The sequence below is a fragment of the Mus caroli genome, unplaced genomic scaffold (assembly GCF_978045245.1).
Source record: "Mus caroli unplaced genomic scaffold, Mus_caroli_1 scaffold_9, whole genome shotgun sequence".
In the NCBI taxonomy this organism is placed as follows: domain Eukaryota; kingdom Metazoa; phylum Chordata; class Mammalia; order Rodentia; family Muridae; genus Mus; species Mus caroli.
The window spans coordinates 57,510,794-57,524,472 of NW_028227264.1; the positions used below are offsets into that span (position 1 = coordinate 57,510,794).

The 13,679-nt window shown below is 41.6% G+C and overlaps 1 protein-coding gene across 3 annotated transcripts in view; it reads left to right on the top strand.

The window, feature by feature from the left end:
* Nucleotides 1-1,508: 1,508 nt before the first annotated feature.
* Nucleotides 1,509-13,679, top strand: part of P4ha1 (prolyl 4-hydroxylase subunit alpha 1) — a 51,304-nt gene continuing 39,133 nt past the window's right edge. Inside the window, exons 1-2 of one of the 3 annotated variants that reach the window (XM_085842822.1) lie at nucleotides 1,509-1,658; nucleotides 13,211-13,374. The gene's annotated coding sequence lies outside the window, so the exon portion shown is untranslated. The remainder of the gene's footprint in view (nucleotides 1,659-13,210; nucleotides 13,375-13,679) is intronic. The other 2 variants (XM_021173713.3, XM_021173714.3) reach the window with 2 other exon arrangements.

Here is a 13,679-nt window from a genome sequence, read left to right on the forward strand (position 1 = left end):
GGCTGTGTGGTTTTTTGCTTTTTTTGTTTTTCTTCTGTAAATTCTCTTACTAGTGGCCTGGTTGGGATATGCCTCACACTTAAACCATGACAAAGGAGCAGAAGTCTCTGGAAAATCCAACTGTGTTGTCATTATAGCAAAAGAATCGAAATCGTCCTACAAAAACATTTTTGGCTTTACTGTTCCTGACTAGACCCACAGAACCACACGTTTAGAAACCATTGCTTTCAGACGCCTGAAGCTCTTTGTCCCTCTGTCCCAGAGAAGTGCCAATCAGTTCCATACTTTAGCAAGCAAGGAAAACTTTACCGTTTTTAAACGAGTAACAAATGTTAGAGAAGTCTTTCTTTCCCTGACAGGGAGTAAATTATCTCTGGCATTGTCCTTAAAGGTTCTCTTCTTTTAGATCAAGATTAACTCAAACACACTTAGTGCCTTATAGAGTGTGCTCAGTATTTTTTTAAAGATTTAATTTTATTCATTTTAACTGTACGTATGTGTCTTGTGTGGTTAAATACTGGTGTTCTTGGAAGCCCAGAGTTGTTGGATCTGCCCGACCTGGGATTTCAGGACGTTGTGAGCCACCACCCAGCACGGTGCTGGGAACTGAAATCTTAGCTATGTGTACCACATCTCCAGACTTACTGTTGTTGATGCTTGTTTCTGTGCTGGTTTGTTTGAGGCTAGGTAATAAAATCTAAGGCCTTTTTTTTTCCATGCTAGGTAAATGCTCAAAACCCAACATCCTGGTACACCTCCTCCCCGGCCCCATTATATGTTCCCATGCTCTTCCTGAATCCTAGGCATGTGCTAAGTAAGTGCTTTTTCATTCATTGTCTCGTTCCTCACAGCAAGCCTAGGGCCTAGGGAACAGATAATATTGTATTCCTTCTTTGCAGATGTAGCACCCAAGATACAGGGAAGTTAAAATCTAACTTTATACAGAGTGGGTTAGGATTTAACCTCAGATGACACTCAATTGTCATCTATTATTCACCCATAAAGTATGCGGGTGGGAGATTAAGCGAAATCCTCGTGTTCAAAAGTGTAAAAAAGACGCTTATTAAAGCAAAAACAACTGTGGGCCAAGCCAGCCCCGACAGTCACCCCGGTTGCATCGTCTTGTTTCCCACTCCACACCCCCACTTTATTTCCTAAATTCTTATAAACCTCTCCTAATTTTGCACAACTGTCCTTCCTGAAGGCTTCGATGGCTCTGAGACCCGCTGCTGACCCTGAAATGAAGGCGCTAAATCCTACAGGAACCCGGGCGGGGGTGGTGGGGGAAGCCCCATGGTAACCACGGGAACGGTGGCGTGGCAGGAGCTCTGCGCAGGCGCACTGCGTCCTCGCGTGGGCCAGCCTTGGCTTGGAACACCCCGGGCCTGGGCGACTCCCGGGTGGGTGGGAGGCTCGCAGCATGCGCCTGCGCAGTGGCGCGGGAGCTGGTGTGACAGAGCGCACGTAGCGAGGGCTGCGGCCGCCCCCTCTCCGGCGCGCCGGCGCGGCAGGGGAATATAAAAGAGACGCCTGGCTCCCTCTGCTGCCCAGTCGCACTGCCAGCAGGCTGAGGGCGTCAGGGAGCTAGCTAGCGGGGACTGCAGGCGACAGGACTGACCCGAGCCGAGCTGTCGCCTTCCTCACGGCCCGCTATCCAGGTGAGGCGCTCCTCCGATCTTGGGGACGGATGCAGGGTCCTCGCGGGCAGCCGGGGTCCCCTCGCTCTGGAGTGGGACTCAGCCCTTCCCACAGCCGCCCCCGGGTCTTCCCGAGAGGACCCGGCCCCGCACCCCCGAAGTCAGGCCGCCCCGGCGTTCTCCCAGCTTCCCTCGCCGTCCCCCCACCCCCGTCCTGCCTCTGGCCGGAGCGGCAGCAGCGGCAGTAGCGACTTGCGCCCCGCCCCAGCACTAGGACCTTCTTGAATGTTCCATCCCGGGCAGCCAGCCTCCCTGATGACTTGTGCAGCGGTACCTCGTCCTCCCCACTAAGCCGGGGGAAGGCGAGGGCGGACGGGCGGGGGTCTGGGCCGCCCCAGCCGCAGATGGTTAGCATGTGGCAGTGGAGAAAGCAGGCAGCGCTTGCAGTCGGGGGCTGAGGCTCTCCGTTTCGATCGCTCTTCTTCTCTTTTCCTTTTCACTTTTGGAAAGTAAAGCTGGGAAGTGGGACCTACTCAGAAGTTAGGACTGAACTTGTCTGTTGCTCTTCTCCGCGCTGTCTCAGCAAGTAGACATAGCCCGGGGCGCCAAGTTTAGCTGAGAAGTTGCTGTCATTCACAGTTGGGGAAGCTGGCTTCTTCCTTCCTCTTCATCCCAGTGAATCACTTAAGGACACACGCGTCTGTCTCTGTATCCCTCTCTCCCCCAGCTCCTCTCACGGTTTCCACTCTTCCCCACCTCCTCTGGTTCGGCTCACCCTGATGATCCCCTTTCCCTTTTCGTCCCTCACGCTCCCCTCCCCTTGCAGGGTCGACAAGTCAGTCCATTTTAGCCAAACCTTCTATGGTTGTGTGAGACTTTTAAACTGAATTTTGTGATTGGTCCCAGATGGATGTTCAGTGTGGGGAAGGATGGTACAGTTAAATACGGTTAAATTCCACTTCTAAAGAGTGGGAATTTGGTACAAAGGCAGGCTTTCGACGCTAACATCTTCAGCTGACCATCCAAAATGAGGACTCTTGGAGTATTGCACCGTGGTTTATAGGGAAGAGCCTCCACAGAAAGGGATAGAGAAGCTTCTGGATTCTCTTTTAGGAAATGATTTTTTTTTTTTTTTAATTAAAAGGAACCTGCCAGGTTCGACTTAACTCGAGATCCACGGCTCTTGGACTTTTTCCTTGGAATGCACTCTGGAGGGATGGAATAGCCACTACGTGAGTGGGGGAGGGGGGAGACGTGGCAACGCTGTTCTTTCATCAACTTTTTTTTAAGGTTGAGGGGGAAAAAAACTCGTTTCCCTTCTCAGGTTTAGATGTAGCTTATGAATGGAACTAGTCTTTTCCTAAAATAATCGCATAAAAAAGATTACTCCTGCATAGCAGGAACATTGGAAATTAAACTTAAAAAATACACATATTTCTAGGGAGAAAAGAGATTTTTAAGCAGGAAGTAGAAGCTAAAAGTGAACATGCTCTGAATATTTTTATCTTGATTTGAAATAGGAATAGTCATGATTTCTTTCTTTTTTTCTTCAGCCACTGATTTTCTTTAACTTTAGACCATCAGTGTCATTTCAGAACCTTAAATATGAATTAGAAGCTTTATCTTTTCCTTTTGTAGGAAGCATAGATTTTTGTTCCTTACTTTAAAAGGTCATGACAGTTTGATTTTGGAATATTGTGTCTAATTTTTTCCTGAGGGCAGATGCCTTTTGGATTTTCAGACTAAGAAAAGGTCTACTGTTTCTCTTTTAGGTGGATGAAGCTATTTCCATTGTTATGCTGAAATTTTTTTACTTTGAAATTAAGCTGAGAGTTTGATAAAAGGCTTAGGCATTTTGTCACTTTGTAAGTCAGCTAGTAAAATAGGTGAAAACCAGATACAACATGTAATTGTAACGAATAAATATTGAAAAAAAAATTGAAAAACCTTTATAGCCAGTGGTGGTCATACATGTCTTTAATCCTGGGACTTGGAAGGCAGAGGCAATCGGATCTCTGTGAGTTCAAGGCCAGCCTGGTCTACAGAGTGAGTTCAGCATAGTCAGGGCTACATAGAGAACTCAATCTCAAAAAACCAAAAACAACAAAAACAAAATAAAAAACCAAGGAGGAAGTGAAAGAAGAGGGGGAAGAGGAGGAAGATGAAGAGGAGGAGGAGGAAAGAAAAGCTTTAGTTCTCCTGTGTATCACCATTGTTGTAGGAGAACTGTAGCTCTGGTGAGGAGACACTAATTTTCTGTTACTACAGAGTGAGTTATGGACTGACAAGCTGTGGTTTTCATGCAGAGGTTAATTTCAAGCATTTGCTTTGATGCTAGGGATGTAGAGAGAATAGAGACAGCTATAAACCTTATGAGCCTTAATTTCTGTGGGAGGAATGCTTTGTTTTTAATAAATGACTAACCTGGGTATAATTATTGTTTTTAGATAAATTTGTGAGATCCAGAATGTTTTTCAGTCTATTTTTGAAGCTATGAAATCTCTTGAATGTCTACAGCAGAGTGGGGGCCTAAATCAGAAAATACAAATATTTCTGTATAGTTTATATACCATTTATGCCCTCACTCATGAGCTCTGTTATAAGAATCCCTAAAAACTTGAAGGCTATGTAGGCTTCTTGAGACAGACTTCCTTGGCTATTTCAGAAAGCTGAAGTGAGCATATGTATCAATTTCATCCAAGTATGAGAGTGGCCCTCCTAAGCTATTGCTGAAAGTGTTTCTAACAAAATAGGTTCTTAGGACTTGCTGAACTACTCTATTGTGAGTCAGTTACAATATATCATATTAGATCTTGTCCCTCCTCTCCCCCAACATTGTAACCCTCTGAAGGTGAAAAAGCATGCAGAGAAGCAAAATGAATGGAATGGTCCTTAATGTTAATATTGTCTGTCTGCCTTGTGGTGAGCTCTAACATCTTATAATTAAATCATTCTGTGAAACGTATGTATAAATGTATGAACATAGGAGAAGCAAAATAAACTAGGTGTCTATATATGTGAAATCAGTGTTTATATTCAGTGAAATGTTTTTATATAATTTTTATATACATTTTTGTAAGACTTGAAGCTATTCTGTCATTAGTTTTCCTTTAGCCAAAGTGATATTATGCCTGAGTGAAAACATAAGGAATTAAAAACAGTTCTCACTTAAGGGGCCACGGAAATGTCGAAGCAGATTCCATACATCCCTTTTCCTTTAGATGTTCAGGAGGGCTGTTAGTATATTTGACTGGGTGTTGGCTAAAAATACAGTACAAAGATTCATGCTTCTTACATAACTGTCAGCAGAATGAATCCTGCCTTAGATTTTTTCTGCTTCCTGTTTTTATCAATGTGTTCGTGTTTTGGTGGTTTAGTTTTCTCAGTAATACTAAATCAGTATGATACGTCTGTTATTGTATATTTGAGCTGTTGTTATAAATAGTCTGAAGGGAAGACTGTAATTCAGTGGTAGTTTCATTTTCTTGGATGGTTGCAGTTAACTTTAATTGGCTTTCTTTTCATAGCTATACTTAATTAGTTATTGGGGGGTGGATTTCTCACTGAAAAGAACTGAAATGTCAGCCTACCCATGTCTGCCTAGTCACTGAAAAACACAGCAGACAAAATTCCGTTTAATATTATTAGCTCAATTTCAAAGGATGCAAACTTTAGTGGATTTCATCAAAGGTGACAAAAGAATGAATGATAGCAATTTTAAGAATGAAAAAAATTCAAATGTACTGAAGGAAGAAAATCACAGCTGGGAGAATTCTATGACAACATAGAACACCAGGGAAGAGGATTTAAAGCAGGTATTAGAGTTAGTGAAGAGGAAAAAAACCAGTGAGACTGAAGCAGTAACTAAAATGTAAAGGAATTAAAATATTTAAAATGCAAGGGGAGAGTAGCCCTGGTTGACCGGGAACTTCCCTCAAACTTAGAAAGATCTGTCAGTGTCTGCCTCCCAAATGCTAGGATTAAAGACATATGCCACCATGCCCAACCTTGTATTGGTTATTTTTCTATTGTTATAACAAAAGACACAAGGGTAGATAATAGGTAAAGAAAAGAACTTTGTTAGTTAATGGATTTGGAATCTTACAAGTAGGACATGAAAGGGCCATCAGCTGCCAACCTGATGCGGGTAATGTACTCCATTGTAAGGATGGGTAAGTTCTGAATGGAACTACATATTTGGAATCATTCACATCTTTTCTGCAACTGAGTTCATTATTTTTTGCTCTACTATGTATAATATTCTTAAAAGATTTATTATTATTGTATGTGTATGGGCGTTTTGCCTGCATCTGTCCTCTGCAGAGGACAGAAAAGGGAGGTCAGAAGCCTTGAGAATGGAATTTGCTGGGGGTTGTTAGCTACCATATGAGCACTGGGAATCAAACTCTGGTCTTCCGGTAGGAGCAACAAAAGATGCTCTGAATTGCTGAACCATCTCTCCAGCCCTAGAGCATGTGATCTTAAGAACACGTGGTGTGTCTCTTTCTCCTCTTGAGAACTGGCGTTAGGAAAGAGGAAACTGAAAGCTAGAAAGAGAAGAGTTAGGCCTAAGGAAAAGGAATTTAAGATAGCTAATCCAGCACTCCAGAGATGGGCAGGGGGAGCACAAGTTTAAGGCCAGTCTGGGCTATGTAGTGAGAGCATACTTCAAATGAAACAGAACACCCAGAGGCACTTTCGGTAGGATGGCCTTGGGAGAGATGGAAGTTTGGTGACGTGTACGTTGAAGATGACTTTGAAGCTGTAACCTGTTTGTTTGTTTTTTGTTTGTTTTTGAGACAGGGTTTCTCTGTGTAGCCCTGGCTATCCTGGAACTCACTTTGTAGACCAGGCTGGCCTCAAACTCAGAAATCCACCTGCCTCTGCCTCCCAAGTGCTGGGATTAAAGGCGTACGCCACCACTGCCCCAGCTAACCTGTTTATTAAGAGGATAGAAAGTGTTTCTGCTCTCTATTAACTTGCCTGCTTTCTAATGGAATTGGTTGTGGCCAGAGATAAGAGAATACATAATCTTTTGTATTGGGGATGATATTGGAGCACTATAAAGTATATAACAGCAGTTTGTCTCTCAGGTATGCAGAGTGTGTTAAACCCCCTAGATATTTCAACATGGAGTCAATATTTTCCTTTTGGACTATCACAAAGAACCTAAAATAAACAGTTGATAAATATGTCATTTTAAAAAAAAAGCCTTGAGCCTGGGACTGAAGAGGTGCTTGACTGTTGGGTCCACTGGCTGCTCTGTCAGAGGACCCAGGTTTGGCTCACAGCACCACATACACTCTCAAAACCATCTGTGGATCCAGGGCCCCTGTGCTAACCTCTGAGGGTACTCCATGCATATTATACACCAACAAAACACTCCTGCACACGGAATAAAAATACACCAATCTTTTAAAGGAGGGGGAAAAGCTTTATTAAGTACTGTATGATGGATGCATCAACTAGAAGAATGATATGTAGTTGTCCCCGGTCATCCACAGGAGGTGCCTTCAAAGATTCCCAGTGGGTATCAGAAACCTCAAGCGATAGACTATATTTTGATAAACACACACAAACTAAAGTAAAGCTTAGTTTGTGATTTAGGTACAATAAAAGATGAATATCAATAACTAAATAGAAAAATTATACTGTATCATATAATAAAAGCTGTGTTTATTATCTCCCAAAATATCTTACTGAACATTATGGCTGTTTTCTTACAGGGAAGTACTTTATGGCTTCTCTTTGTATGTCTAAATTTCCAGCATCACTACACCTGTGCTTAGAAAATCGTGATTCATCATGACACTACAGTGACATTAAAAACTTGAGAAAAATATCACTACATTTACTGTGGGGGGGTGGGGGGTATGTGTACATCTGTGTCATAATGTGTGCATGTGCCATAGCGTGCATGTGGAAGGTCACATAAAGAGAGTGACTTTGAAGTTTTTAAAAATTTTAACTATATTTTGTGTGTGTTTTGCCAATATGTCCCCAAACCCTAGAGGACAAGTTTTGGGTTTTGGTTGACCTCAAACTTAAGCAATCTACCTGGCTTTGCCTCCCCTGTCCTGGGATTAAGGGTGTGTGCCACCACTGCCCAGCAGTAGTGAATATTTTAATGTATAGCCATCATAATTACAGAAATGGACTCTATAAACAGCTCATTGGAAGCTTTTATAAGGTCTCTGGAGAGCGAATAACTTTTAATAAATGTTGTTGATGCTAATCTTTCTGGTTTTCTGGTTATAATTTTTGTAAGATTCTTTACCTCAGTTCCTGACTTTATCGTCTGAATAGTTTCTCAAGCTTGATCATGACTTGTTCTCTGAATTATTTGCACCCCTTAAAAGGCAAAGTTGGTCCCAAATACAGTGATAACAGTCAGCAGTTGTGACACCAACTGCCCAGAGCTTTACATTAACTCACCTCTTTAATCCTCAGAGGATTCTATTTTACAAACAATGTCCTTCTCTTCAGAGGCAGCCCACCTGCTGTACACTTGTATTGACATGGAGTGAGAAAGAACTGTAGAGTTGGATTTGTTGTTAGTTTCTGGTTTTTGTTTATTTTTGTTTGTTTTGCTTGCTACAGAATCTCTTAATCTAGAGCCTAGGCTGACCTCAAACTCAGAATCTTCAGGCCACTTTTCCACTTCTCGAAGTCCTTGGATTTTTTTCCCCATGTCCCTCATATCACATGTGTCTGGTCTTGCCTGATTGTACCTCTGTGTACCATATGTTTGATGTCTGAGAAGGCAAGGAGAGGGTGTTGGATCCCCTGGAACTGGAGTTAAAGATGGTGTCAAGTGGTCATTTGGGTCTGGGAGTCCAATCCCCGTTCTCTGGAGGAGGAGCTAGTGCTCTTAACTGCTGGATTCTCGCTCCAGCCCCCAAAGGACTGGTTTAAAAATTATTTGGTGCTGGTTACTGTTAGCCTCATGTTTTAACTCCTTGCTTGTCCCCCTTCTTACTAAAGGGGCCACCAAATAAACTAGACATTGTTAATGAGCCTTATTTATTTAGAATGCTTCTAATATCAAAATGTCATTTTTAGGCTCTCTGTCCTGGGAAATAAGATTTTTTTTTCAACACGTATTGAGACAAGATTGTGTGTGTGTGTATGTGTGTGTGTGTGTGTGTGTGTGTGTGAGTGTGTGTGTGTAGATATAGATAGATATCTTGGGCTGGCTTAGAACTCATAATCTTAATGTTTTAGTCTCTTGACTACTTGAATTGTAGGTTTGTGGCAGCACACATGGTAGGAGATGTCTGCATATATCTAAGGTGCTTGAAACAATTAAGAAGTCTGTTACATAGTTTAAAGAAGGCAGTCTCAGCCAAATGTGACAGACAGAGGTAGATCTCTGAGTTTGAGACCAGCCTGGTCTACATAGAGAGTTCCAGGACAAGCAGGACTACATAGAAAGACTCTGTCTCTAAAATAAAATGTGCAGTTCAAAAATAAAGAACAACATCATTTAATAGCGATTCTTAATTTTTTTTATTAAAAATTTGGTCAAAGTTTTAAAAAATTGTCCATCAGTGTACTGGCTAGTTTTCTGTCAACTTGACACAGCTGGAGTTATCACAGAGAAAGGAGCTTCAGTTGGGGAAATGCCTCCATGAGATCCAGCTGTAAGGCATTTTTTTCTCAATTAGTGATCAAGGGGGAAAGGCCCCTTGTGGGTGGGACCATCTCTGGGCTGGTAGTCTTGGTTCTATAAGAGAGCAAGCTGAGCAAGCCAGGGGAAGCAAGCCAGTAAAGAACATCCCTCCATGGCCTCTGCATCAGCTCCTGCTTCCTGACCTGTTTTGAGTTCCAGTCCTGACCTCCTTGGTCATGTAAGCCAAATAAACCCTTTTCTCCCCAACTTGCTTCTTGGTCATAATGTTTGTGCAGGAATAGAAACCCTGACTATGACAATCAGAAGCATGATGAAACTTGATGGAATAAAGTGAAGACAATGATTTGATGAAGGATTACAGGGAAGATGAGCAATTTAACTGTTCCTTCAGTAATTGCTTACTTGTTTTGGAAAACATGTCCTATTTTGATTGAAAAGCATGCCAAGTCCAGTTCCGCAGCACATTGTGGTGGCCTTCACTAGGAACCAGTGTGCTGATTGTGAAAACTCACAAGACTAAAGGTGAACACAAAGCAGCAGTTAGGGTGAGATCTGCTAGAGCTTTCTAGAAGGTTTCAAGCAAGACCGGGAGGCATGGACAGATGTAAAAGGAACCTTGTGGAAAATTTTAATGTCAGGCAAAGTTTAGATTAGAATATCAAGCATTCTTTCATCTCTGTTAAGATTTGGATGATGTGTCTGGGTAGGAGGAGTTTTCTTAAAATGTTGCAACTTTTTTAGAAGAAAAGTATGAGGCTGAAAGGGTAATACAGTTTCTGCCAGATGCCCTGTGCTAGTCATACATTAAATAACTTGTACTTGGAATTCAACGAATGCTGATAATACAGTAAATGTTTATAGTGTAGTAGTAAAACGCTTTCAAAATCTGTTCCTAGGTTTGGTCGCCCTGTGGAGTGTGGGGGGCTGCACTTTCCTGGAAGCAGGACAGAAGTTTGTTTGTGTTGAAGTTTGTTTGTGTTTGTTTGTTTCTCAGGCCTACCTGAGAATTCGTCTTTCAGGAAGGTTGTCCCTATTCACACTAGCCTATTATATACATACATGTATGTTACAGGGTTGTATAATTTACGAATCTACTGTAAAGAATAATCAGACCCTTGTCCTTTTTGATGTGCAGTTTTGCTATGTAGCTTAGGCTGGCCTGGAACTTACATTATGGTGACTCATGATGGTCTCAGATTTACAGTTTTTCTGCTTCAGCCTCATAAGTGCTGGGATTATAGGTCTGCACTGCTATACCAGGCTCAAATTATTTACTTTTTTTAAAGGTTTATTTATTTACTTTATGTATATGAGTGCACTGTAGCTGTCTTAAGACACACCAGAAGAGGGCATCAGATTCCATTACAGATGGTTGTGAGGCACCATGTGGTTGCTGGGAATTAAACTCAGAACCTCTGGAAGAGCAGTCAATTCTCTTAACCTCTGAGCCATCTCTTCAGCCCCCTCAAATTATTTTTAATAATCATTCCTATTGCTACAGCACCAAGTTTATCTTGGCATCGGTGAGTCTTCTTGGTCTTCCTTTTCTGTTTCTTCTTCCCTCCCTCATCTCTTCCCCTAGCTCTGCAAGTCTCTCAGGGATCCTAAGACTTGATTTTTTTTTTTTTTCTTTTAAGAGATTACATTTAGTATCTCTGGGAATTCAAGGCCAGCTTGGACTCTACTCCAAAAACCCAAATAAATAAATGATTAATTTATTAATTTTTAGTGATTACATTCAGTTTAAATTCTATTCCATTCTTGGAGACTTTGGAGCAGAAGACATTTATGTGTCACTTTTCTTTGATGCTGTATTTTCTTTGAAGCTTGACTCTTAACTACTCTATAGTATTTGCTTTGTGGACTTCGAAGAGGGAAGAGATAAATGGAAGTAGGGTATTATAACTAAGAAAATCATTTAAAACAAATGATTAATAAAGCTATGTCTCCGTATTAACATGCCACTTAGGTTGTTCAGTGGGTGTGGCTAAATGAGACATATAGTATTAAAACAGATTAGAGGAACCATTCAGTTGCGTGATTCTGTTTTTCCAGAAGAAAAATTGAAGAGAAAAGCCCATTTTAAAGAGAGTTCTGTTTTTGTGATTTCAATGTTTTTCTGTATCCAGACCAGCAATATCAGCAGCTCATGAAATGTGTACAAACTGCCTGTTTATTCCAGACCTTTAGATGGTTCTGATACGGCAGACATGAGACATCCAGAAAACACATAGATGACAAGATGGCTTTGTGGGTGAGAGCCTTGCCACCCAGCCCTGAGGACCTGTGTTTGTGCCCCAGGGTACATGCAAAGGTTGAAGGAGAGAACTGATTGTACAGTTGCCCTCTGACCTCCACACGTGTACATCATGTCATTTGTACATACAATAACACAAAAAGCAGAAGTGTGAGAGAAAGCTTATTCCTATATTTTTATGAATGAATTTTCTGCATATTTTCTCACACTGTTAAAACTATGTTACATTACTAATTTTTTCCCTTTTGTTTTGCTAGAGACACTTTCTCACTATTTATAACCCAGGCTGGGTTTGAACTGCTGATTCTTCTGTCTCAGCCTCCTACATGCCTGGATTACAAACGTGCAAGTTTAAATGGTTTTCATGTACTGCACACACTAAAGCGTGTGGGTGTGTGTCTGTGTGGGTGTGTGTCTGTGTGTGTGTCTGAGAGACAGACAGACAGCAGAGAGAGAAAGAGAGAGAGTGTGTGTGTGTGTGTTCCCATGCGTATTCCCTCGTGTGTGCATGCATGTGCGCAGGTGCCTGCAGAGGCCAGAGGATCTGAGGGTTAAACTCACGTCATTAGGTTTGTTGGCCAGTGGCTTTTCCCACTGATCCTTTGGCCACCTGTATTCTTCTTTCTTTTTTTTTTTTTTTTTTTGGTCTTTTCAAGACAGGGTTTCTCTGTGTAGCCCTGGCTGTCCTGGAACTCACTTTGTAGACCAGGCTGGCCTTGAACTCAGAAATCCGCCTGCCTCTGCCTCCCAAGTGTTGAGATTAAAGGCGTGAGCAACCACCGCCCAGCTGTATTCTTATTTTTAAGCTTATATATTCCCAGCTTTTTTTGTTTTGTTACACTGTTTTGGTTATGGAGAGACTTTGTAACTTATTTTGTTACACTCTTAGCCAAGGCTATTAGATCTTTGTAAAATTTATTTTGAAGAAGCAGACATATTCATATTAATAGAGCTTTGAGGTTTTATATAGGCTTTAAAGTATAGTTTCCAGGGCTGGAGAGATAGCTTGGAAGTTAATAAATAGCACTGCTATTCTTCCAGAGGCACTGGGTTTTGAGTTCCGGCTATAAATTCTAGTTTCAGGTAATCTGATGCCCTCTTCTGGCCTCTGCACACACTGCACACAGGTGGCACACAGACAAACAGGCAAAGGATCTTTATACATAAAATAAAACGGGGATGGGTGGGCTGGAGAGATGACTCAGCAGCTTAGCACACTTATTGCTCTTACAGGGGACTTGGGCTTGATTCCCAGCATCATGGTAGATCAGAACCACCTGTAAATCCATGTTTAAGGACTGCAGTACCTTCTTCTGGCCTCTGAGGGCACCAGGTGTGCATGTGGTGCATATATACATACATGCATGCATGCAGGCAAAACATTTATACACATATATATAACTCTAAAACAAAAAGGGAAAAAAGTTTTAAAAAGAATCAGTTACTGGAAGAACAATAGCACTTTCGAGCTGCTTTGTAGTTATTTCTGTAAGCTAATGACTCTTGGTTTAAAGAAAACAGCCGGTAACAAAGAACCTCTAATAACAATATATTTTAGTAATAAAAATGTTCTTACCTGACAGATCTAAACTTTATCATCAAAGTTAAAAATTTATATAATACTTGTAACTAGCCTTGTATTAATATATTGAAAGCATGTATAATTTTTTTTTCTGGAAATAGCATTTACTCACCAAGAAAATTATGGCAGAAATCTGATTAAACACTGAGAGAATTCTAGACTCTTCAGACAGCCTGGTGTTTTGAAAAAGCTTTGTGCTTTGGCAGGAGCTCAAGAGAGGAAGTGCCTGCATCTGCTACATTCTAGAAGCTTTCCCCGGATCACTGTAAGGCAGCCAAAAAAACTGTGTTTCACTACTGTGTGGTTCTGGAAGTATCTGGAAATTTGTAGCAAACTTGAGAGAGGAGATATAGGAGTTCTTCCAAAATGACATTTTATTGTGGTGAACTTTTTCATTGCGATTCAACTTAAGGAGAAGATGAAGGTCCTTTTCAGCTTTTGTGGATTTCAGTCGGCCTCTGTTGAAGCCGGTTAGTTTACACAGCTCCACATGGGAAAGATTAGAGAAGTGTCTACAGGACAGGCTGGCAAGTCAGCCTAACAGAGAGTAACCTGCTTCTGAGACAAGCC